This window comes from Macaca fascicularis, chromosome 11 (assembly GCF_037993035.2).
Source record: "Macaca fascicularis isolate 582-1 chromosome 11, T2T-MFA8v1.1".
Taxonomy (NCBI): Eukaryota; Metazoa; Chordata; class Mammalia; order Primates; family Cercopithecidae; genus Macaca; species Macaca fascicularis.
In genome coordinates, this window is record NC_088385.1 from 20,504,479 (window position 1) to 20,531,713 (window position 27,235).

A 27,235-nucleotide genomic window follows, 5' to 3' on the forward strand; every position below is an offset into this window, starting at 1 on the left:
TAATACTTTTGATGATGGTACATTTGAAGTCTTAATCCATTTAATTTTTTATGAGTTTTTTTTAATTTTAATAGGGATATGTTAGTGACCACTGCCTATTTAAAAATCATTAAAATTCTGTCCACAGCAGTAATAAAGATTAAAGATCACTAATATGGCATTCATAACCTTGCTGGTTTTCCAGAAATCCAGGGCTTAAGGTAAATGTTAAAGGTCATTTAATATGTTAGTCACTAATTATAATCCTGGGTAATAGGTTCCTTTTCTAATTATCATGATATAAAAGTTCTATTGTTTGGGTCTGTGCTTCTGATTTTTGTATTTAGCTTTTTTTGGGATAAGTAATCCTGGAATTAAGCTCCTGAACATTGATGAAAGTAGGTAATGCTTGATGATTAACTGGATAAATGCTTATATTTGAATGCTGTATGATATCTTGCCTTGAAGTTACTTACAAAAGATGCAGCATCTTTTTTTTTTTCTAGGAATAAGTTCAGGGAAAAGGTCATTGTAAGATTAATGCACCCATATTTTAATATCAAACAATGACATATTTGACTACAGCCTTTCCATACCCATGCCAAAACATTAAGAAGAAAGCTTAAACAACCTGAAACAAGAGGAAGATATTTCTAAAAAGTGGACTAGATTTGGTCTCTTAACCTAATAACAAAAGTGCAAAGTTCTCCATTTCCCTTTGCAATACATCGCTCACTCCTTATATAAACACACTTACATACACAGGCATACACATACATCTCGCATGTATGTGTAGGGTAGCTTCCTGAAGAAATCACAAGCTGCCTTCTCAGCGAGTATCCTGGGATCATGATAAGCTAAAGCCATGATGGATGAATTGTAACCTGTGAGTATATTGGCCAGTATATTTCACCAAATTCAGACTATCTTGTCATTTTCCACTTAGCTTTATATTGGTTTTGAAAGTATTACATATCATCTGCTTATAAAATGTCTACATTTTGAGTTATTTCATTAACATGTATTTTTTTCATATTTCAAACATTATTTTCATGTTCTACCTCTTCAGTGATTCATATATACTTCAATCTTTGGATTTGTCCTTGCAAGGAATCTTTAACGAGTCACTAATACAATGTTAATTGTGTCTTAGGTTGTTAGAACTTGTAAAAAGCTTTAAGAATGTTTTATAAGAGCCCTATCAGTTATACCTTGATTAATTAATTCATAATTATTTATTGAGTATTTGCTGTGCTCCAGACACTTAAAGATTCTTGCTATCATGAAACTTTTATTCCACTGACAGGAGACATACAATAGACAGAATAAATAAATTTACCTCTGTCTTGACCTTTCTGTCTATGGTATATATATAGATATTATATATTAGTATCTATAGATACTAATGATAAAAACTTTAAAATACTACAAGCAAGAGGAAAACTGAAGAGTAATATGGGAATTGACGATTAGGAATCAGAAAAAGGGTTGCTACTTTACTTCGAGTGATCTTAGAAGGACTCATTGAGAAAGTGACATTTGACCAAAGATTGGCGAGCATTACTCAAGGGTATCAGGCATCCCAGGAAGAGCAGGCAAGTACAAAGACTCTGAGGCAAGAGTGTGCTTGGCTTGTTTGAGGAAAAATGTGAAAGTGAGTGTGGTTGGAAAGAAGGAAGGAAAGGTAGAGTATTTGCATATTTGTTCACAAAAGTATGGGGATCCAGGTTAAATGTTACCTTTAGGCTCTTGCAGACTTTGATCTTTTTAAATTTGTGAGATGAAGGCAATATGAATATTTCAAATAAGAAGGGACATAAGTCCACTTAGGTTTAAAAATTATAACTCTGACGTCTGGACTTAAAAATCTGCTAATGGAGTTAAAGAATGAAGCAGAGAGACTAGTTAAGGAGCTTTAAATAAAGATCATCCCATCAAAAGATGAGCGTGGATTGAATCGGGATCATTTTGGGTATTGAAAGCCAAATTTGATATGTTTTGAAATTAAAATAAAATAATTTGATAACTGATCAGATATGAGAGAAAAGTGTCAATAATGACACTAGAATTTTGTTTTTAGCAACATGGGTCTCATTTGTGAACTCAATAAATGCATTTGCAGCATATTGTAGAGTCAAACACCTGAAAGAAGGTGATTGAAGCAAAAATGGGAGGAGTTTTTCTTTTAAAGTTAAGAAAAAACAATGGAGTAACAGCTAAAGGAAAATATAGATTTAGAAAATTTTCTTTTTAATATGGAAGAAATTACAGTATATATGTACAAGATATGCTTATAAGATAATCCAGTACAGAGGGAAATTTAACAGTCACTTGAAACTATTGTTTATGACTTTAAACTGAGACAGTGAGCCATGTCCAGGTTCAGAGTACCAGAGAATACAATTAAACTTGATTAGAGTTTTGCAAGGAGAGAATAATAAAATGAAAGAAAGGCACAATTATTGGCAATGTTTGCACAAAATGGTATGTAAGAATGTAGAATTTAGACTGTGTAAGGAGGGTGGTGAGGGTAGGACAATGCACACACATAAGTGCCGTAAATAACTATGATAGATATCCCTTTTATACTTGGGGGAATGGAATACATGAATGATAAGTCAACCATCACTTCCACTTGGAGGGCTTTCTTAGAAAGGGGCTAGTAATAAGACTGGGGAAATTACAAGAACTCATAAAATTGAGTGTGGAAGCACAGCGTTAAACACCAGGAAAAGAGAAAAGTGGAAAAGCAACTGTAGGTACAAGAGTGCTACAACAGACTCCCCAAAAATGAATACTATGAATTTTGCTTCCCCAACTGAGATCACAAAATTAATAAAAAGACAAGAGATAGCTGATGCTGGAGGTTGGGTTTACCCAGGGCTGGCTCCATGTTTGTGACCTGTGTAGGTACATGGGATCACATGCTAAGTGCTAAGAATGGCCTTGCATTTGGTTCAATCCTCTGCTGCTGCAGTCTTGAGACTTTTAATATTTTGGAACATGGGTGTTTTGGTAGCATTCTGCAAAAGGCAGGATAGGTTTAGATGTTGACACATGCACCGACAGAGTATGAGAATGTATTAATCTCATTATGGGCGTTTCTGGGGACAGGAGGGTAGACTCCCAAGCAGGTTCAAAATGGCTTGAGTGAATAAGGGGAATATGACTTTGGTTTCTGTTGTGATTCAGACATGCTGGGAGGAGAGCCTCTGCATAGGAGCTCGGTTTGCGTGGTTTGATCATTCTCATCTGGTAACAAGGAAGGGAGTGAGAGCTTTCTTACGGACTTGTCCCACTATAGGGCTTGAAAGCTGTGAGTAATTAAACATAAAAATATGCAGTCAGATGCTTTATTAAAAGGGGTCCCTGGGATTCCTCCTTGCACTGGCCCCACAGATGATGTAGTTGGTCCTGATGTTATGGAAGCAGATTCTGAGACACAGTTTGGGATGCAAGATGTATACTAGGGAGTAACTGCTGTGAAGGGCAGAGAGGAATTCAAAATAGAAGGAAGGAAAAGTCCAACTGCTATACATTCATTCACCCATTACCAGCATTCCCTAGATGGGGCCATATGGCCACACATGTATATGCCCATGTGCTTGTCGGATACAGAACTGCACACATCTCCAAGCTGGGAAGCAAATTATTTTCTGAAGAAGGACCTTGGCAGACTCAACTCTACATCTCCTGGAGTTGGATATATTCAATATCTTGAAATGTGTCATAGGTTTCAGATGCAAATTGAAATAGTTTTTAGGGGGTAAATTAATTATAAATAGGTCTGAAATAAATGCTTTAGAGGCATCCAAATTAACTGGGCACCAGATGGGTCACAGGATTTATTGTCAAACAAGTGGCATTCAGATTTCTCTCCATCAATTATCAGATATGTGACTTACTAGATATAAAAACTCTAGTCTCTTTGAATGTGAATTTTTTAAAGATAATACTGTTACAAATTGATATTTTTTGAGGAATAGCATTTGAAATAACTGTTGAAAAGTTTCATATAAATATTAGTCATTTTTCTCATTAAAAGCACCAAACCATGAACTTTGTAACTTAGGGTGACCAAAAGTCTTTTTTTTTTTTTTCCAGTAGAAGAGAGTTTTCTAATTTGAGTTGATTATATCTTACTGTGTTTTGCCCTTCCTGTTAGTAACCTTCTCTTTAAGAGTAAACTGTTAGTCATGCCAAAAGTATCACACCCATCAATAATTACTGACTAGTATATCTGTTTTATTTAACAAATTTAACCAAGTTATCTCATGATCCTCAATAGAAAAAAAAAATAAAGTTTTAAATTGGTCAGTGCATGTTTCTTACTCATTGTAGCGTTTTAACAAGGAGTTACTGGTATCTTACATAAGATATGAACATTTTATTTTTCTCAAATTATATTAAGGAGGATGCTTTAGGTTTAACTTCTTGTTTTTATAATGTCATTTAAGAATTTTACAGAGCTTCTTGAGGTTAAATCCATGTGTATTCAGTATTTTCTGCAGCTTAGCATTTTTATATTTATATTAAAAATAAAAACATGAAGAAAGTTTGAATCTTCACTCAGGTCACCAGTGGTAAAATAGAGTCGCAATTTAGTTAGCACATATAGCACTCCAGTACCTCAAGTACATATAGCACAGGCCTTTAGTTCAGGTTAGAAACTCTTCTTTTAGTAAGTAGAAAATGAAATAAACAAACCTCAGTTTTGAATGTTTAAAGTCTGAAGCTTGCTCCAAATTCTTTTATAAATCAGGCTGTGTAATCTCATGATGTTTCTGGAAGTTGAAAAGAAAGATTTATTTCAACAAAATATTGTATGTATTTCTTTCAGGTTCCCATTCTTAAATTGAAGTCTTAGATAAGGCTGGATGTTTAAAATTAAAATGGTTTCATCACTTCAAATTCTGCTGCTGTTCTTTAAAAAAAAAAAAACAAAAAAACAAAAAAACTAGTTAATGTCATACAGACAAACCCTGCCCCAATTACACAGGAACAGATTTGAAACAGCTCAGAGTATAATTAGAGATAAAAGGTGTGTATATTTGTGTTTATGTGGGATTGGAAATGCTAAATAAAACTGTATACATACACTTGAAGGGAATCTTTAATAAGAAAATGACCACTTTAGAACCTGGTCCTGGACTAGTTTTTCTGTTTACATTTTGGTTATTTTAAAACTCATGAAAATAAAGGAAACATTTAGTTCAGCAATATTTTGAAGTAAGCTAAAATCTTATTTGAGTATCCAATACCACAGTGCAAATATATTCGAAAATGTCAAGAGAAAAATAACATCAGCAACAAAAATTTACTGTTTTTCTCAATCCCTTCTTCTTTTTGCCCTCTGTTACTACTGTGATAGACGTTCTATTTCATCAATATTGAGAAATGTAAAATGTCAATGTCTTAGTCTTCTTTGTGATGCTATAATAGAATGCCATGGACTGGATAATTTATAAAGAAAAGAAACGTATTTTTTACAGTTCTGGATGCTGAGAAGTTCGAGGTTAAGGGACCCAGATCTGGTGAGAGCCTTTTTGCTGTGTTATCCTGCAGCAGAAGGTGAAGTGCAAGAGAGTTTGGGGGAGAGCAAGAGAACCAGAGGAGACCAAACTGGCTTATCAGAATCTACTCTTGAGATAATGACATTAATCCCTTTATGAGAGCAGAGACCTTATGACCTAATCAATTCCTATGATGCCACACCTCCCAACACTTGCACTGGGGATTAAGTTTCTAAAACATGAATTTTGGGAGACACATTTTAACCATAGCAATCATGATATTAAATTAAAATCGTAAAAATTATACCTTTCTGGAGTGTCTTTTCCATTGAAAATCTTGCACAAAATACTAATTTTACAAATGAAAAAAATTTTTATATTTATATATGGCCTTGATTAGGTCTAAAAATGTACACCTTGATGAGAAAGAGACAGAGACAGAGAGAGAGAAAGAAAATCATTAAAGATGGGCAGAGGCTGGGCACAGTGGCTTATGCCTGCAGTCCCAGAGCTTTGTAAAGCTAAAGTTGGTGAATTGCTTGAGTCCAGGTATTGGAGACCCACCTGTGCAACATGACAAAACTCCATCTCTATAGAAAATACAAAAATTAGGCAGGGTGGCATATGTCTGTAGTTCCAGCTACTCAGGAGGTGAAGGTGGAGGATCACTTGAGCCTGGGGAAGTGGAGTCTGCAGTGAGCCATGATCGTGCCTCTTGCCACTGCTCTCTAGTCTCGTCTACAGAGTGAGACGCTATCAAGAAAGGAAAGGAAAGGGAAATGGAAGAAAAGACAAAGGAAGAGAGGAGAGGAGGGGAGAGGAGAGGAGGGGAGAGGAGAGGAGAGGAGAGGAGGGAAGGAAGGAAGGAAGGCTCAAAAGAATTAAAATTGTATTCACTTTGATGCTCAAAGAAAAGTTGGCCCTATTATCAATTATCTCAACTTAAAACTTACCATGAAACATATAGTCTATCCCTTCATAGCTGTTAAAAAGATTTAAAGTCATAATCACAGCACTTGAAAAGAACAATGCATTCATTTTTGCTAATCTGATATCTTAAAATAGACTATCATAAAAATCACTGCAGAAAGATGAGAATCTATTTTTAAATTCTTCCTGGAATAAAATGGTCTATCTTCCTCAGTTTATCAGTCCTGACAAAGAAGAAAAAGACTCTCTAATACTAAATCAAATTTTTAATTCTGCTATTTAATCACATACTTTTAAGATGACTCTTAGTGAGAATGGGAACTCACTTCCCTCAAATCCTAGAAGTTTTCTTTCAACTTTCCATTCTCTTTCTCTAAGGCATTTACTCAAAGCATGGTCCTTGGACAAGTTGCATTAAAACTATCTTTGGGAGGCCGAGGCAGGAGGATTATCTGAGGTCAGGAGTTGGAGATGAGCCTGACCAATATGGTGAAACCCCATCTCTACTAAAAATACAAAAATTGGCCGACTATGGTGGTGGGCACCTGTAGTCCCAGCTACTTGGGAGGCTGAGAAAGGAAAACTGTTTGAACACATCAGGTGGAGGTTGCAGTGAGCCGAGATCATGCCACTGTACTTCAGCCTGGGTGACAGAGTGAGACTCCATCTCAAAAAATAAAATAAAATAAAGTAAAATAAAATAAAGTAAAATAAAATACAGATACCTGTAGATCAGTATATCTAGAGGAGATGACAGAAAAACTATTTTTATTTTCAAGTAGCTAATTAAGAGATATTAATGTTGAAAACCACTTTGTCCTTCTTATTTATGAATTTGACCTAATCCTTTCATAATGATAACTATAATTTTAGCTTGAATTCTCATCAGAAAATTCACCTCTATAAACAATGTTTCATACTCTCATCCAACCCACATAGAATAATTTCATCAAGATTGTTTAAAATTGACATTCACCATATGGATCTATAGTCATTCAACAAGTCCAACACATATTTATTGAGAGATTTTGCCTACTGTTATAAAAAGAAATTAAATAGTAAAACAAAAAAATCATAAGTTTTCTCATGGGCCTATTTAATAATTAATAAGGGAGAGTACAGACAATAAATTAAGCAATACCCAAATTATATGTGAAGGCAAAAGGAATAAAGGATAGTGGGAGTCTGGAAAAAGGTTTCTATGTAAAATAGAACAGTTAGGGAGCAATCACTTTTTTTTTGAATTTTTGAGTAAAAATTTGAAAGAGATGGGAAAAGAGCATCTGCAAGAGAAATAACAGCCATTACAAAGGCCCTCAGTGGGAAGTCTGCCTGATGTGCTTAAGAAACAACAACAGTGGAGAGAGTGGAAGGAGCAAAGCCATAGAGAAATAGGCGATGCAGTTAGAGAGGTAGTGAGAGGCCAGATTGTGTAGGGCCTTGACGGAGATGCAGAGCAACTGGAAGGTGTTAAGCAAAAGAATGACCTGGTTTCAAGGCTCATAGCTTTAAAAGCAACCTCTCCTCCATCAGTGCCCAAATTTATAAATTCAACTGTATCTATTTTCCCAATCTTCAAATTTTTGTCCAGAGATGCGTTGACATCTCCACTTGGATGCTTAATATGCTTCTAAGAGTTAAAGTGTCCAGAACTGAACTCCTGCCCATCTTTTTCCTCCTTAAATTTTCTTCTCCTCGGTCTTTCCTTCTCAGTTAGAGACAACTCTATTCTATTTGCTCAGGCCACTCATTCTTTTTGTTGACACCTCTTACACTTGACAACATTCACCAGATACTTCAGCAGATCCTGTTGGCTCTACCTTAACATTACAGACCAAAATCAATGACGTAAACATTTTTCAACACTTACGCTACTGCCACTCTCACACAGACACACAATGAACTGGTTTCACTAAGTTTGAATGACTTTGTGTCGTTGTTCTGCAGTGAACAGATTTTAGAAGGAGCAAGGATGAAAGCAGGAAGACAGATAAAGTTACTGCAATAATACTTGGGAAAAAGGATGGTGGCTATGACCAGGGTAGTGAGTAGTAATCATATTCTGGGTATATTTTAAAGGTAGATTCAATAGCAGTTTTTGACTAGTTGCATATGATATATGAGGAGGAAGAGTTGTTATTTCTTCAAGGCATTTTGGCCTTAACTAGAACCAAACAGTCTTTGCATTGAGACAAGAAACACTATAGATGGAGCAAGTTTGTGAATATACATAAAATTTCAACATGCAAAGTTTGGGAATTCTATGACACATTCAATGGAAATATTAAGTAATCAGGTAGATATAGGGGTCTTCAATTCAAGTGAGATGTTCAAGTTATACCACATGGGTGGCATTTAAATGTTTCATACTGGGTGAAGTTAAGAGGAGAAAGAAAATTAACGTAAGGAATTTCTCTGAAAAATTCTAATTGAAGAGTTTGGTGCTAAAGCAGGGAGTGGAAACTCTGATCTCCTGGTTCCAATGCTGTTTGTAGAATAAGATATGGACTGAGAATTCACAATTGGATTTATGAATGTGGAAGAATCAGTGACTTTGATGCAAGTAGTTTCAATAAATTGAGAAATAAAAGTGATAACCTTATTAGAGAGAATTTAAGAAGAAACGGAAAAAAAAAACCCTATCTTTCAAACATATCCACTTGCCTTGCTCAATTTTGCCCTTCTCATGTCATTTAATTAACAGCCTATACATTTTCAAATTTTTCTTCTTCTATTCATGTAGGTCACTTTTACTTGAAATATTAAATATAAATATACACTTTACATGCTTATTTATTGAAGCAATTAACAGTCCACATTGTTAGCAACATTGTTGCTATTGGGGACCTTGATAAACTCTGTCAAATGTTGCCTAAGAAGAAAGGATTTTTTAAAATAAATTTTACTCAGGTAGTCTGATGCACTCTTATTTGCAAATAACATTTTTGAAAACTCAGCATGACATGTCGGCAGACTAGGATAACTTATATGTTACTTTGTTTCATTTAATGCTTTTTAATTTTATAATCTCTACAATAACGAAATGCGATATGTCCAAAACGAAGCACATTTTCTGCCACAAACCGCCTTTCCCTGATTGATCTTATACTACTAATGGAAGTATTGTAACACCTCAAAATGTACAAGTGTCTAGAAGCTTTTTAAGTTGGATAAAACAATCCAAGTGCCTTTTGGGATCCTAAAAATACATATGGATATCAACATATAACAATAACGTGTTTAAAATAATGTCTTTGCGTCATCAGTGCAATATATCAATTCTATTAAAAATGTAGTAATTGATCATCTTTAAAATTATTCCATTCTTAGTTATTAAAATACATTTTAAAGAGCAAAAGTATAAACTCTTAGGTATCTAGAATTCTCAGTCCTAAGAATAAAACACTTCCAAGCATTATCTTGCCTGAGACTACAGATTAAATTTGCTAGTAACTTAAATAATAAAATTCTATTCAAATATTCAGAGACATGTCCACATTTATTATTTCAACTGTTTGATTTTCCTCTGGGTACATGTATTAATTAATGTGCTGCCCTTCTTATGTGATGACTTTCTTAGAAAAGGTAAAATTATTAATAAAAAAATATTTCCCTTGCTTTAGCATATTTAGGGCAAAGACCAAATGCTTGAGATATTTAAACTTACTTGTTTATGGCAAGCCTAAAAGAGCAGAAAATGTGTCCCAGATGCACTATGTAAGTTAAAACTTGAGAAAGCAGTTCTTGCCCATAATATTTGGGCAAGAAAGAAATGCACACATACACACAAATTTTCTTAAAGTCCTGTTCCTTTTAACAATGAGATAAGAGAAAAATATCATAAAATACGAACAACAGCATTAATAAGTTGAGTAAAATCAGGGTTTCCAAATGAATATAAATGTCACAAACCATCTAAGGAAAGAAAACATGCTGGCTTAATCTAAAAAAACTGAAGAATTGCATCCCTCATTGGAAAAAAAAAAAAACTATATTAGTAAAAGTCTGGGGGCCAGAGGATATGCTTTAGTAATCTGTAATGAGTTATTGATTTTATAGACCATCATCATGAATTGAAATAATTCTCATTTGGAAAACTCTAGAACCTGTGATTTGGGGTAAGCTATATCTTCTATTGTTCATCACCTTAACACTGTAGGAACCTTCTTCACAGAGATATGAACCCGGTTGACTTACCTATTAGGCATTGTAGGTACTGTAGATCATCAAAGAAAATGTTATGGTGTAACATTAATATATTATTATTGCAACTGTAGTGTAAAATATAATTTCGAATATGCTTTTAATAGAAGGGGCATACAAAGTCAAAAGTGAGTAGGGCCCACAGAAGTGCTAATGCAGCCCTAGATTTTGAATCAAATGACATATACCAACCTGTATATTATTTTATTACCAGAAGATGGTGAAAATTTCTCCCTCCTTTGCTAGAAGTAAAGTTAAGCCCCTTTGCCTTGCATTCTCAAGGAAACCAAAAGGTGAAAGTCGATTTTGAGATAATATTACTGAATTCCTCTCATTTGGAAAGTTTTCACACGTGTTTTTGAAAGGCTAGTAGGCCAATAGCCACAGAGACTTTACCTTGAAAATTGTAGAGACAGAGAAAGAAATTTATTCTCCCCATGCCAGAGAGTAAACAATGTGAAATATGCAAAGATCAGACGTTTTGGACTCATATGAGATAGTGTCTCAGCTGTAATGCTTTTAAGTGTAAAAATTTTGGTGAATTTCAGTGTCTCTCAGCCACCTTTCCTCTGTGTGTAAGAAAAATGGGTGCTATGATGTGAAACTAACAGAATTGCTGTGATATTTAATTGGCAACCCCCACATTCAAACAGGATTTTTCTTCAATGTCTCTATAGGAGAAAATGCTACCATTATTACACCAGTGTGCACAGAACAAAAATCGTTAGCTTGTCCCATGAACCCTGTCTCATATTCCATAGGTCTTTCATCTCCCATCAGTTCTACTTATCAAGACCACCAGTGTTTCTCTTCGGAACTCTTTTAGTAGCTTTCAAATAGTTCTTTGTTTGTTGACTTTCAGTTTTTTTCATCCAGTAATCTGTATGCCACATAAGATCCTGTGTTGTCTTTTTAAAATGGAAATAAAATCATAACATCACCAAGGCTTCCAATCAACAGAGTACACAATATCTCTGTGATAACATGGCCTTCATGATACTCCATGATATGGACATTGTCTAATCTCTCTGAATTCCCTTCCTGCATGTCTAGCTACCATGGATTTTTTTTTTAGACTTTTATTTAAATTATAATTTTATTCTAGAATGGTTTTAGATTTACAGAAACATTGTGAAAATACGGCAGGCAGGTTTCATATATTCCACACTCAGTTCCCTACATTACTGACATTTCACCTTTCTGTGGAATATTTGTTCCAATTAATAAACCAATATTGAAACATTGCTACAAAATAAAGTTTATAATTTATTAAGATGTCTTTAATTTTTACAGATTTTCCCTTTTCTCCTCCAGGATATTATCCAGGATACATTTAGTTGTTACTTCCCCTTAAACACCTTCTGCTGTGATTTTCTCAGATTTAACTTGTTTTAATGACTTTGATGGTTCTGAGGATTATTGGTCAGGTATGTTGTAGAATGTCCCTCAGTTGGTATTTATCTGATACTTTCCTCATGACTAGACTGGATTTATAGATTCTAAGAGAAAAACCAAAGAGCTAATTTGTCATTCTCATCATATCACCTTACATCACATCAGGGGTGCATTATAGCAGCAAAATCTACCATTGTTGGTATTACCCTTAATCATCTTTGTAAGGTCAAATTTTTCTGTTTTCTCCACTGTGACATATTATACTCCCTCTCCTTGTTTTTAATGTATTCTTCAGAAGTAGTAATGTGCAGCCTATACTTAAAGACAGGGAATTTATTCTCAGTCTCCGTGACAGTGGATTATCCACATAAAGTTTTTGCAATTCATCTTGATGGGTTATTTGCCTATTCTCCATTTATTTATCTATCTATCTATTTATTTATATCAGTATAGATTTATAGATATTTTATATTTTGTGTGATAATTCAATGGCATTGTATTTGTTGCTCATATGGTTCCATCTTTGGCTATTGGGGATTCTTTGAGTCTTTTGTCCTTTTGACATATTCCCATTGGTGCTTGTTTGTTGTCTTTTTGTAGCACATACTTCCTTGCTTTTTGGCACTATAAGACATTCTAGGCTCATGTTGCATATTACTTGCTCATATCTTAGACTCTAGCCACTTCTCTAAAGAGCCCTTGTTGGCCGGGCGCAGTGGCTTACACCAGTAATCCCAGCGACATGGGAGGCTGAGGCAGGAGAATTGCTTGAAGCCGAGAGGCAGAGGTTGCAGTGAGCCGAGATGGTGCCATTGCACTCCAGTCTGGGGGACAAGAGTGGGACTTCGTCTCAAAAAAAAAAAAGAAAAGAAAAAAAAAACCATTGTTATTTTTATTGGAAAATGATATTAGAATCTCAAACCTGGGAACTAGATGTACCCATTGCTGCCATGGTGTCATTGCTACTACACTTCTCTGTTGACAGAAGAGTGTAATATATGTGTGTACACTAATCCATGTTTACATTTTCATAAATACCAGTAAATGTGTTCCGCTTGTTTATATATACTCATTAAGATAAATATGACTTTATATTGATGTCTCCAACTCTAGTCAACAGGTTCTTGTCAGTAACCTACCACTATAACAGTGATAAGTTGGGTTCCATTATTTACCATTTATTAAATTGTGTTGTATGTGTTTATGTATGCTTTAGAATTGTTATCCTATACTCCTGTGGGAAGCAACTTTATCAGCTAGAGTAAAGTGCTTATGTCCAGTTTCCTTTGCCTTTAGTTTTAGACTCCACTCATTTCCAAGGTTACTTTCACCCAACTCTTTTCACTGATGTTGTTTCATGCACTTGTTAGGCTGGATTCTTTTATCACAGCCTGCATTCTATCCTGGTATCCCTGACCTTTTAAGTGAGTTTTAAAAATTTGCATACAGTATGGCTCACATTTTGTTCTGTGAAGGTGTAGGTTTTGACAAGTACATTGTGTGATGACTATACCATTACAGTCACATACAAATAGTTTCAATGACATAACAATTTTCTGTGCTTCACCTATTTAACTCTCTCCAAATTTCTGGCAACCATTAATCTGTTTACTTTCTCTATATTTTTGCCTTTGCCAAAATTTCATCCTTGTTTTTGCTTTGCTTGATAGTCCATTTTTTATTATTGCTAAACAGTATTCCAGTGTATGTATATTCCACAGTTTACCTATTCACTTATTTATCCATTCACCTATTGAAAGACACCTTGGTCACTTCCAGTTTGAGTCTATTATGAATAATGGTGCTATAAACATTAATATGTAGATCTGGAATACACATAAGTTTTCAACTCATTTGAGCAAATACCTAGGAGCATGAGTACTGGATCATAAGATAAGACATTGTTTAGTATTATAAGATGCTACCAAATTGTCTTCAAAATAGCTATACCATTTTTCATTACCAGCAGCAATAAAGTTCCTATCAGAAATGAAAGTTCCAGTTGTTCTACATTTTGTCAGCTTTTGCTTTGTCACAGTTTTAGACTTTAGCCATGCTATTAGATGTGCTGTAATATCTAATTTTGTATTTCAATTTACACCTTTTCCCAATGACAAATGATTTGATCATCTTATCTAATGCTTATTTGCCATCTGTATATCTTCTTTGGTGAGGCAGATGTTTAGATCTTTTGGCCATTTTTAACTGTGCTTTTGTTTTCTTAATAACATTAAGAAACAACTTTATATATTTTGGAAATAAGTCCTTTATCAGATTTGTATTTTGCAGAGATTTTTATCTCAGTCTGTGGCTAGTGTTTTCATTCTTTTCACAACACCTTTAATACAACAAAAAATTTAATTTTAAAATTCAATTTGCAAATGTTTTTATTCATGAAACATGCTTTTGATATTGTATCAAAAACTTGGCAGCAAACCCACAGTCTCCTAAATGTTCTCCTATGTTTTCTTCTAGAAATTTTATAATTTTGCATTTTACATCTGTGTCTATGATCTATTGTTTTAAAATTTGTGTAAGATGTAAGGTCTGTATGTAGGTTCTGAGTTTTTTTTCTTATTGTTGCATATTGACATCCAATTTTTCCAGCACCATCTTTTGAAAAGACTAGCTATTCTCCATGTAATTGCCTTAGTAACTTTATTAAAAGTTAGTTCATTACATTTGTGTCAGTTTATCTATGCTCTCAATTCTATTTCATTAATCTATGTATTTATTCTTTTGCTAGTACACAATCTCTTATTTACCATAGTTTTATGGTAAATATTAAAAATAGATAATGTGAGTTCTCCAACTCTGTTATTCATTATTATTGTGTTGGCTACCCCAGGTTCTTTGCCTTTCCATATACATTTTTAAATTAATGTTTTGATATCTTAAAAATATCTTACTGGGGTTTTATTGGGAATGCATTATGTTCATAGACACAGGTGGAAGGAATTGACATAATGGAATACCTCTCCAATTATTTAGATGTTCTTGGATTTTCTTATATTGTTTCGTACTTTCAACATATTGTTTCTATCCACATTTTGTCAGATTTACACACTCATGTACTTATTTTGTGGGACTGGGGGGGGAAGGTTGTTACTATAAATGGTGGGGGTTTTTTTGAAATTTCAAAGTGAAATTGTTAATTGATGTTATATAGGAAAGGAATTTACTTTAGTATATTGCCCTTGCATTATTTATTGACTTTATAATTTCTTTTCTGGAAGCTTATTTATTTTTATATTCTTTCAGCTTTTAAATAAATATAGTCTTATAAATTTTTTTTAAGTCTGCTTTTGCTAGATCCCTAATGTTTTGAGGAATGGTCTTTTCATTTTAATTCAATTCACAAAGATATATCAAAATTTCTTTTGAGGTTTCTTCTTTGTGCTGTGAATTATTTGGCAGTTTATTGCTTAATTTCTAAATATTTGGAGATTGTTCTGCTTTTTTTAGTTAATTGAATTGTAGTTTAATTCCATTATGGTTTCAAAATATATTTTGTATGATATTTTTAAAAATTTGTGAAAGTGTGCTTTATGCCCCAGAATAGGATCTATCTTAATTAATGTTCCATGTGAACCTGAGAAGATTATGTTTGGTGCTCTTGTTAAATGTAATATTGTATAAATGTTAATTAGGCTAAGGTGATTGATAAGGCTGTTAAGGTAATCTGTATTCTTACTGATCTCTGCCTGTCTGATCTATCAGTTACTGACAGAGAGGTGTTAAGTCCCCAACAATGATAATGTATTTGATTATTTACTCTTTCAGTTCTATCAGTGTTGCCTCTTTTTCTTAGGTGCAGTGATGATTAAGTTTAGGTGTCAGTTTGACTGGATTAAGGGATACCTTGAGAGCTCATGTCATAAAACATTATATCTGAGTATGTCTGGGTGTTTCTGGAAGAGATTTTTTTTTGAATCAATAGACTGAACAACGAAGATCTGCCCGCACCCAATGTGAATCAACACCATGAAGCCGCTGAGCACACAGAATGAAAAGGCAAAGGAAGGGCAAATTTACTCTCTTTTTTTTCTGGACCTGGAATACCCTTCTTTCCTGTCCTTGGACATCAGAACCCCAGGTTCTCCTGCCTTTGGACTCCAGGACTTGCACTAGTGAACCTCCAGGTTCTCAGGTCTTTGGCCTCAAACTGAGAGTTAATAAAATCAGTTTCCCTCCTTCTTTGGAATTGGATGAGCCACATGCTACTGGCTTTTCTGTTTGTCCAGCTTACAGATGGTCTATCATGGGACTTCTCAGCCTCCATAATCCTATGAACAAATCCTCATAGTAAATCCCCTCCCATCTGTCTGTCTGTCTCTCTCTGTCTGTCTGTCTGTCTGTCTGTCTGTCTATCTATCTATCTATCTATCTATCTATCTATCTATCTATCTATCTATCTATCATCTATCTATTCTATTGGTTCTATTTCTCTGAAGAACCCTCCAGTAGGCGCATACACATTTAGGTTGTGGTGTCTTGGAAAATGAATCTCTTAATGATTAAGTAATGACCCTCTTTGTCCCCAGTAATCTTTCTTATTCTAAAGTCAGCTTTGTCTGAAATAAATGTAACCAGACTTGCTTTCTTTTGATTAGAATTAACATGGTATATATTTCTCCTTTCTTTTTCTTTTAACTTACCTGTGGTTGCATTTAAGGTAGGTTTTTTCTTTTGTTTTTTGAGATGGAATCTCACTGTAGTTGGCATGGGCTGGAGTGCAATGGCATGATCTTGGCTTGCTGCAACCTCTGCCTCCCAGGTTCCAGCAATTCTCCTGTCTCAGCCTCCAAAGTGGCTGAGATTACAGGCACCCGCCACCACACATGCCTGGCTAATTTTTGTGTTTTTAGTAAAGATGGGGTTTCACCATGTTGGCCAGGCTGCTCTTGAACTCCTGACCTCAGGTGATCCACCTCTGCCTTCCATAATGCCGAGATTACAGGTGTGAGCCACCGTGCCCGGCCTAAAGTAGGTTTTTATAGACAACATATAATTGGGTCTTGTTTTATCCAATCTGACAGTATCTTCCCTTCCTTGCTGTTTTTAGACCATTCACATTAGTAATAGTTACTCATATATTTAAACTTACATGTGACATGTTCTTAACTGTTGTCTATGATGTTTGTTCTTTTGTCCTTGTTTTCTACTCATTTTCTGTCTTTTGTGGTTTCAATTGAACAGTTTATATTACTTAATTTCATCTGTTCTGTTAACACAAAATTATAATTTATAATATATATATACATTTTATAATATATAAATACATGTGTTATGTATATAATTTGCTAATCTTAGTCCACTTTCAAATAACACTATACCACTTCACATGTAGTCATGTAGTGTAAGCATCTCAGAGTATTCTCCATTCTTCCATCATTTATGACATTGCTGTCATTCATTTCACATAGCTTATTCTATAACCACCCAACACTTTACTATTATTACTTCAAAATGCTATCATTTAGATTAGTTAATGATAAGAAAAGTAAATATATATACATATATGATTTACCTCCACATAAGTCCTCTTGAAAGCAGTTTCTTTATGCAGAGTCGTGTCTCTGTCCTGTGTCATTTTCCTTCAGCCTGAAGAACTTGTAAAAAAATTTCTCTGCAAGGAACATCAGCTGATAGCAAATTCTCTTAGTTTTTGTTTGCCTAAATATTTATTTCTCCTACATTTTGCACAATAGTTTTTCTGGATATAGAATTCTAAATTAATCATTTTTAAAAAATTTTTAATATTTTGCTCCATTCTATTTTTGATTGTGTGCTTTATAATGAAGAGACCATTACAGTTGTTATCCTTGTTCTTCCATAGTTCAAGTGGTTTTATTCCCCTTCTGTCTTCCTTCAACATTTTCTCTTTGTATTTTGTATTCTACAGTATGAATATGATATGCCTAAGCATGTCAGTATTTTGTTTGCTTTGGGTAGTTTGGTTCTTACCTTGAGTGATGTTCTTTGAGCTTCCTGGATCTTTGGTTTACTGGAGATTATTAATTTTGAATAGACTTGGCCATTATTACTTCAAATATTCATTCTGCCATGTTGTCTTTTTTCGTTTTCTTCTGGTATTCCAATAACACATAGTTATACCTTTTGATGTTTTTCTACAGTTCTTGTATGTTCTGTTCTGATATTTCATCCTTTTAACTCTGCCTTTAAGATTAGAAAGTGTCTATTTACTTATTTTTAAGTTCAATGGTTCTTTTCCCCTTCTTTTCTCAGTTGTGTTAAGTCTATTGATGAACACACAAAAAACATTCATTTCTGTTACTGTATTTTTGATTTGTAGTATATACTTTTGATTCTTAAAATTTTATCTCTCTGCTTGCATTATGCAATGCAATGGTTTATTTTTGTATTATCACTCTTAACATGTAGTTATTTTAAATTTCCTACCTGATAATTTCAACATATGTATCATATTTGAGTCTTCTTGTGATGATGACATTTTCTCTTAAAAGTGTTTTCTCTTGCCTTTTGGCGTGCTTTGTAACTTTTTGTAGAAAGCCAAATGTTGTAATGAGTAAAAGGAACTGAGGTAAAAAAAGGCCTTTGGTGAGAGAATTTGTATTGATCTGGCTAAGGAGAGGACTATCTTTAATGATTGTTGTAACTATAGGTACAGCTTCCAATTCCTCTAGTGCCCTTGTGTTTTTCTCAATGCTTGATATTTAGCCTTTTGGACCCATCAGGAAGTGTAGCTTTTCTAAATGTAATGTGTTGCTTTTATACTGGAGCCCTGCTGATGTTGGTGGTAGGGTGCAGGGTGAGGGAACATTCTATAGTCTAATGATTGACTCTCAGCCTTTTAATAGGTCTGTGTCTCTGGCTTGAGATGGTCACAATTGTTTCTCCAGTGGCATGGCCTTCTCCCCGTTTCCCCAGCAATGCACCGTTTTCCACCCATTCTCTCCTTTCTTCTTTTGCTACAGAGTTTGCAATGCATTCATTGGAATTTCAGAATCTGGTTGACTATGTTATTTTCCCCCCTTAGAAGAGACAAGAAAGCTGAAGAGGGCTTGAGTGGGAGGGAATTTCTTTCTTTTGCTAGAAAAAGGCTTGAGAATTGAACTTTGGCAAAGTATGTTTCTCTGGAGGGTAACCTTTTTTTTTTTTTTTTTTTTTTTTAATGGAGAAGGAGGTCTGGGAGAGTTTGACAGTAGTTACTTTCTTCCCCCACTGTCAGAGCCAAGTAGGGTCCCTGAAAGGAAAACCCATGTAAGTAAGGGGATCTAAGATTGTATCCTCCAGGAGCTTCTCATTTTCATGCTAGTCCACAGCCTCCAGCAATTCCTCCAAGTCTAAAGTGCCATATTAGTTCATTTAAGTGCCCTCATTTATCAGTGGCTTTTCCTCTAAGTTAGTAGATATCAATTGTTACATTTCTGTAGATGCATGTGTCTCTCCAGATTTCAGGGTGTTATTTTGCCCTGCAATTTCGGTTTTCTGGTAGGTCAAATAAAAGTTACTGGGTTTGAGTTCATCCAGCTTTTTCTTATTAGAAGAGAATGTTAACTTCTAAGTACTTCGCATGTTGGAGTTAAATAAATATACATAGAAAAATTAATATAGTAATTACAGGGAATACTTGATTATATTGGCAAATCTGAAAGGGCACATTTAATTATAAAATAATATTATCAATTAAGTCTAGTATTTAATAATTGAGCAAATCTTAGTTTTATCTTCTAATTAAAAATAATGATAAGTACTTATTTCACAATATTGCTGTAAGACCTAAATGACACAATAGCTATAAAATGTCTCATGTAGTATCTGGCAAACAGAGTCAATTATTTCCCTTTACCTCCTATATCTTGTAAGAAGTGGAGCTGGACTGATTTTACAATATAAAGCTTAGAAATTTCTGTGGATTAATATACTTCCAGTGTTAGTAATGTCTGTCATGAGTATTCCAATAAAAATCAGTATTCCAACAAAAATCAGGTATTTATCATTATTATTACTTTAATTATAACATACCTTTACTGTGTTAGGTGCTTTGTAGTATGAGTAGAAATATGATAATATCAAACACAAAGGAAATTGTATCTGTGAAGGCACCAAAGGTCACTTTGTCATGAGCAATCACAGGACGTTTATATTTTGTATTTATGAAAATGTTCAATATGTTGAGCATGAATAATTAAATAGTTTGTATAAATATAATTTCTTACCCAATTGAAATCAAATTACTTGAATAGTATATTGGTAGATTTAAAACATTAAGACATCCTTGAATTAGCAAACCTTGTGTTCTTTTTTTCTTTATCCTGCAACTTAACTTCGATATAAAGTCATAGATTCCAAAGACATAATTTTGCAGGACTAGTCCAATTAAGTCAGAAATTTGGCAACCTGGAAAAAGATAATAAACTCACGATTTGATGCCAAGTTATGTAATACATTTAGTTTGGGGAACATGGGAAGTGTTTTCTCCTCATTATCCCCCTAACCTTTGCCTACCCCTACCCCCAATATCAACTTATTTAAACCCAAACTGACCAACTACAGTTTTTAAAACAAATATTTAAAAAGCATCTATGATGAAGAAACCTGATGTCTATTTGTCACATGAGTAAGATGATCAAACCAGATATGCAGCATCTTTACTTATGAAAAACTCAACATTCTCACTGAAAAAAATTGGTGATTTATAAGGCACAGACCATTCCTTCTTATGCCTTAGAATTGCACTCATAACATTTTTTGAACTTAAGCTCTGTGGAAAATTGAGATGATATGTCCTTTCAGATATATGCCTATGATCTGAGTTATCACAAAAACACTAATTTGTTTAGTTAATTCTCACTTGGTATCTGTGTGTGTATGTTTATATATATGTTGTGTGAGGGTATGAGGTTATGTTTAAGAGATAGGGTTGATCCTAGTAAAAGATAAATTAAAAATGTTTAATTCAAAAATCAAGAATTTTTTTCGATTATATCTTCCTTTTAGATCATCATCCCCCAACCCTAAACTCACTAAGCCACAAGACTTTTCCTTTGGCTTCTAATGTGCTTGAGTATAATCTCAATGAAATAACATTGTCTCTCTGGACTCCACTTCCAAAGAGATTAAATAAAATGGTGGCAGTTTTCTAGGCAATTCATTCCAGTTATGAAAGTCTACTCTTCTATGATTGAGTGATTTAGTTAAGTCTGTTATATATAAAATTTTCATCTAAATATATGTTGAATCTCAAGCTAAACTTTGAGTTTAAATATATATATTTCTAGATAAATTTTATATGAAAATACTACCAAATAAACAGTATTATGGAAAAAATGTAGTGGAAAATATATTTATTTGTAATATAATTTATAATTTAAAAATGCATTGCAGATATTTAATTTCATATTTTACATTTTTAAAATTATTTTAATTTTTTAATTGATATGCAATTTTATTTTAAATTGAGTAAATTTTTTCAGAATGCGTGTTTTTTTAAATTTCCTGATGACAGCTGTGCTTAGTGGCTCATGCCTGTAATCCCAGCATTTTGGGAGGCCGAGGCAGGAGGATCACTTGGACCTAGGAGTTTCAGACCAGCTTAAGCAACATAGGGACACCTTGCCTCTAAAATTATTAAAAAAAAATTAGCCAGGCATGGCGACATGTGACTCTAGTCCCAGCTACTCGTGAAGCTGAGGTGGGAGGATCATTTGGGCCTGGGACATCAAGGTTGCAGTGATCATGCTACTGCACTCCAGCCTGGGCAATACAGCAAGACCTGTTCTCAAAAAATGCAAATATTAAATAATAAATTTTCCTCATAAAAACATTATTAAAAGTAATTAGAAGAAATCAGAAAATATTGAATGTAAAAAATGGAACGTACCCTTATGAGTATGTATATACATGTATTATTTATTGATTTGTCTATATATGTACATGGTGCATACATATATATATACCTGTGCATACATATATATAGACATACCTATGCATGTATATTTCCAGATATATTCATGTACACATGTGTACTTGAATATACTAATATACACGTACATATATTTTATTTATATGTATTTAATATATACTATGAAATAGGCATAATAAAAATGTAAGCATATTGCTTTTCACATTGGTCACTTCACTGACAAATGCATGGATCTTTTTCTATGACTATGACTAAAGGCCCTGAATCATCATTTCTAAGGGCTGCACAATATTTCGCTAAGTGTACATACTTACCATTTTTAATATGTAGTCTCCTATGGTTGGGTATTTAGTTTTTGCACTATTGTTTCCTACTAAAATGAACTCTGCAGTGGATATTTTACTAATTGCCTATTCTATAGCTGTATAACTATTCCCTTACGATAAACCTTTAATAGTTAGAATTCCTAGACTTCATGGTATCTTCATTTATAATGCTTAAAAATCATACCAATGTTACTCAAACAAAGGTGCAGATCATTCAATTTTAATTAGACTCTTCATTTTCTGCAAACATGTTTATTGAAATGTTTGAACTTTAAAATGTTTCAATTTGAATGTCATTGCCACACAATTTGAACATAAATGCTCATTTTGTAAAAAAAAAAAAAAAAGTAAACTGTAGAATCTTGATAGACATATGCTTTTATATATAAATTCCTGAAATCTTAAATTACATTTATAATATATTTTACCTTATATTAAGTATAAATAACAATATCCTATAGGACTTCTCAAATTTCATTGCATATACAACAACAGTGGTACTTTAGGTTGTGGCTGCTGAGCAGTCAGCTAGGTTCACTCTCCAGCTCTGAGATTTTGCATCTCACAGTTTGACAGTAAAGCATTTCAATCCTGGGTATAAATAAAATTATAGATTGCTAATTCTCATGGATATTTGGGATCACTCTAAAATCCACAAATATTAAGTCTGGGAATGCTACAACCCACAGAATTTACAATTATTTTCTCCTTATGTAACTTATCAAAATAGAAAAATATTCAGTCAAACTATCATTTAAATATCTTAAAAATGACTTTATTTTTGAAGATTTTTGTGTAGCGATAAATATGGGGATTTTCAAATTAGTAAAAAAAAAGGTTTGAGATGTAGACTCGAAGAATCCTGCAATATCCAAAATTATAAAGTACAAAAAACATTTAATTATAATAAAAAATTTCCTGACTTCATAGACTTTTAATAAGAAACATCATGTTTTCTCATTTAATTCCGTTGTAAAAACCTCAGCATCCTGAATCATAAAAACAGAACTACATTTCATAAAGGTTACATTTGTTTTCACTTCTGGAAAAGAATTAAATCAATAAGTTATATTTGGAAGAACAAAACTTGGATCATCTATTCCACCGGGTGAAGAAAAGGAAGATACCGCAAGGTAAAACTAGATGTTAACAGACTAATGATCATTTTTTAATAACAGAAGGACCTTTCTGTGAAAAAATACCAATATATATTTTTTTCATTGCCGTCTTCTCTTTCAGCTAACCTTTGAATGAGAGAAACTTCTGCTGATGTCAAATGACCACAAGGATATTAACAACTGGACTTGGAGCCTGTCGGCCGCTGTTGGGTATATCTCCTTTACCAAGCCGGCTTTCTTCACTACTGCCACTGACCTTGCAAACAGCTCCGACAAAGGTCGGAATGGATTCATTGATCAGCTAGACCGAGCATATGACAGTCTGTGCCTTAATTGAATCCCAAAAGGGGGCAGACTGGGTTTTTATTACAGAGGCCAGCCGATAGCACTCATTAAAAGCTCCACAGACTGTGTGGTTTACTAATTAGTTTATTATACAGACACCTTGACGATGGGCAAAGTTGTCATTTTGCCCTTTATCGCACAGGGGATGTTGTTAAAAGTTTAATCAGCTAACACTGACCAAGTTAGCTTGGCAGGCTGTGGATGGTCATTACTGAGGTCACCCCTGCTGTAGCAATTCTGACAGGGTCACAGCATGAACTTACAATAAAGAGAGTGTTACATAAGGTAAGAGCGCACCTGAAAGGGACCCCAGAAAAGAGACGTGCTCTGCGGGGAGTATGAAACAGATGGGCTGTTAGGACAAGTCAATCCTTTTAAAGTTTATCTTTGCCTGCCCTATTTAACATATGCTTTCTTAAAAAGATGAGGCATACAACAATCGTTTTGATATGTTCATCAGAAATAAGATTGGGAACAGGTTTTTCTTTTTGGCCAAATATAGGGCCACCTGATAAAAATTACTCTCCTGTGTTTTATCGAAACTTCGCATAGTTCCAGAGAAATATACGAGATTATTTTGGCCTGTTTAAACTTGCTCTAGATAGAGCAAAGAAACAGTTATAGGCTATTCTTCTTATTTCTACTCAGAAAATGATTTTGAGCACTAGTCAAACCAATAAAAAAATTATCTAGTTTACCAACGTCCCATTTATGCCAGGGATTCTTTTTTCCTAATGGGCTACTTTTTAGAATGTTTAGTATCGAAGAAAGATTTTCTTCATGTGTCTAAGTGAGGTTATGTAGTGAGTGAAGTATAGGTAATTCCACTTTATGTATTTGAAAAAGAATCAGTAGATGAATGTAATACTATAGTTAAAATTTTTTGAGAAATTCAAAATATATTCGTAAATGAAATATTTATCTGTGTCCATGTTTTGACTGCCATTCTGTTATCTCAATACATTTAGTCATACAGTCAATCAATTCAGTTGTTAAGCTAGCCCAAATAACATTTTTCAATCCATGATTCTGATTTTCTGGACAGAATCTTAGTAGAATTGTACTTTACAACATTTATGCATTTTGATATTGGATTTTTGCTCTAATGGGTGATCTACTAAGGTCAGATTACTAATTTAGAAAGATACCTCTTAGAAAGAGGTATCTGCAATCTTTCTCTGTGTTGCCCTAGAATATTCAACTCTCTGTAAATCTGCATAAATCTAAAGTTTAGACTCAGGTTATACAGTATAGAAATTGTGCTAATCCAGAACTGATCATTTGAAATTGATGCTTTTACTAGTGTGTGTATATATATACACATGTATATATACATATGTATATGTATATCTATCAATCAATTATCTACCTACGTACCTCAGTTATCCTATCTGAAAATTACCTAAAGACTTTTTGACAGTAAATACATACAGGTTAAATGAAATAAGAATGTGCTCAAACTATGTATTTATTTTTGAAACAGCAAAGTTTTATTTTGACTATGTCATGAAAAAGAATACGCAACCCTGAACATCATCATTGACCCTGGAGATTAAAATATATTTTAATATATTTGAGATCATATTGAAGGTTTTATGAAAAGTGAAGAAATACTTTGCATTGCATTCAAACTGCAGCAGACATTTTAGTAAGCAGTGTGTGTTTTCCAAATTGGAACTGATCCAGGAATCTAAGCCTAATATTGAGGCTAACTGTAGGGTTTGTTAAAAGGAGGCACCTTCAGGGGTTCACATTGGTGGTTCTGAGGAAGCTTCCCGTGAAGACAGATTGTGCCCTCAAGCCCACACAGGAAAATGCTTCATCATTAACTCACTTTGGAAAAAAAAACAACCTATTTTAACAGTGGGATTTAAAAGGTACAGCTATTGTGTATATTTTCTCCCATATATCATCAAGAAAATTATGAAAAAAATTTAGTAAGTTACCTGAAATCTCATTTTTTTCAAAAGCATCTTGACAGTCAATGCTATTTCAAACACTTCACTGACTTTATGTGATATAAAGGACTGACAAATTTAACTATTAAACATAAAAGCTTTTGTACCTCATAAAACAATTTAAAAGAAGTGAAAAGTAAAATTATAGACTGTGAAAAGATGCTGGCAATACACACATCTTACAAAGGCTCAATATTAAGAATGCAAAAGCAACGCCTATAAATTATTAAAATAAGAGAAAAATACTAATGAAATAATGCACAGAGGACAACTGAAATACATGTACTAGAAACAAAAATATATGGAACCAAAAATATAGGTATATTAGACATGTTCAAACTTATTTCTGATCAGGAAAATGCAAACCAAGACCATACATTTTGATTGGCCAAAAATATAAATTCTGAAAATCCCAAAGATAAAAGACAAACACAAGCTCATATTTTCACAACACTTTTGAAAAAGGTTTGGCATTACATGTAATTGAACATTTACATAGCCTTCATTCCAGCAATCATTCTCTTATGTACATAGCCCACAGAGCTTTTTAACATGTGTGCATCAGGAGACATGCACAAGGTTGACAGGGTGAATCCATGGTTGCTTATTTTTTAGCCATAATGAAATAAGCCAACCAACAAATGGATACACAAATAAAACTAGGGCGTATGTAGCAAATTATTTAAATATAAAAAGAAATATTTTGTTTAATTTGTGTATGTTTTAAGAAAAGAAGATAGAGGCCGGGCGCGGTGGCTCAAGCCTGTAATCCCAGCACTTTGGGAGGCCGAGACGGGCGGATCACGAGGTCAGGAGATCGAGACCATCCTGGCTAACACGGTGAAACCCCGTCTCTACTAAGAAATACAAAAAAAAATAGCCGGGCGAAGGTGGCGGGCGCCTGTAGTCCCAGCTACTCGGGAGGCTGAGGCCGGAGAATGGCGTGAACCCGGGAGGCGGAGCTTGCAGTGAGCTGAGATCCGGCCACTGCACTCCAGCCTGGGCTACAGAGCGAGACTCCGTCTCAAAAAAAAAAAAAAAAAAAAAAAAAAAAAAGAAAAGAAGATAGAATAAAAAAAAATGCACAAGCTACAATTAAGGAAATACTAAAAATCAGAGTACAAACTAATGCTGGAGCTTCCTGGGTGGGGATGAAGAATTTCGATCTTACTAATCTGGGCATTTGGTTTTAATGTCCACTCAGAGACAGATGAGCCAAGATGTTAGAATGGATAATGCTGTGTAAATCTATTACCTTCAAAGTGTTATGGCTTCAGTTAGAAAATGAACCAATATCTCAGGTAGATGTTAAAGAGAAATGTGAAAGTTCTGGATGAAGAAAAGATTTTCCTTCTTCTCCTGTGAGGCTTAACCACTATCCCGATTCTTAAGACATTTTGAGGTCTTCATTATCTGTATTTGAATTAGGAATTCTGGAAATTTCTAAGCCAAAAATTAACATCATAAAAGGATTAGGTCAGCAGTAGTTCTATTAGGTTGGTATAAAAGTAATTTTGGGCTTGCCATTAAAAGTAGTGGTAAAAATTGCAATTACTTT

General features: G+C 33.9%; 1 long non-coding RNA gene across 2 annotated transcripts in view; it reads left to right on the forward strand.

Annotated features, from left to right (window-relative positions):
- LOC123567469 (uncharacterized) overlaps positions 1 to 24,652 on the forward strand; it is a 212,987-nt gene extending 188,335 nt beyond the window's left edge. For both annotated transcript variants that reach the window (XR_012419723.1, XR_006690416.2), the window contains exon 4: positions 23,496 to 24,652. This is a non-coding gene — a long non-coding RNA (uncharacterized lncRNA). The remainder of the gene's footprint in view (positions 1 to 23,495) is intronic.
- Positions 24,653 to 27,235: the final 2,583 nt, after the last annotated feature.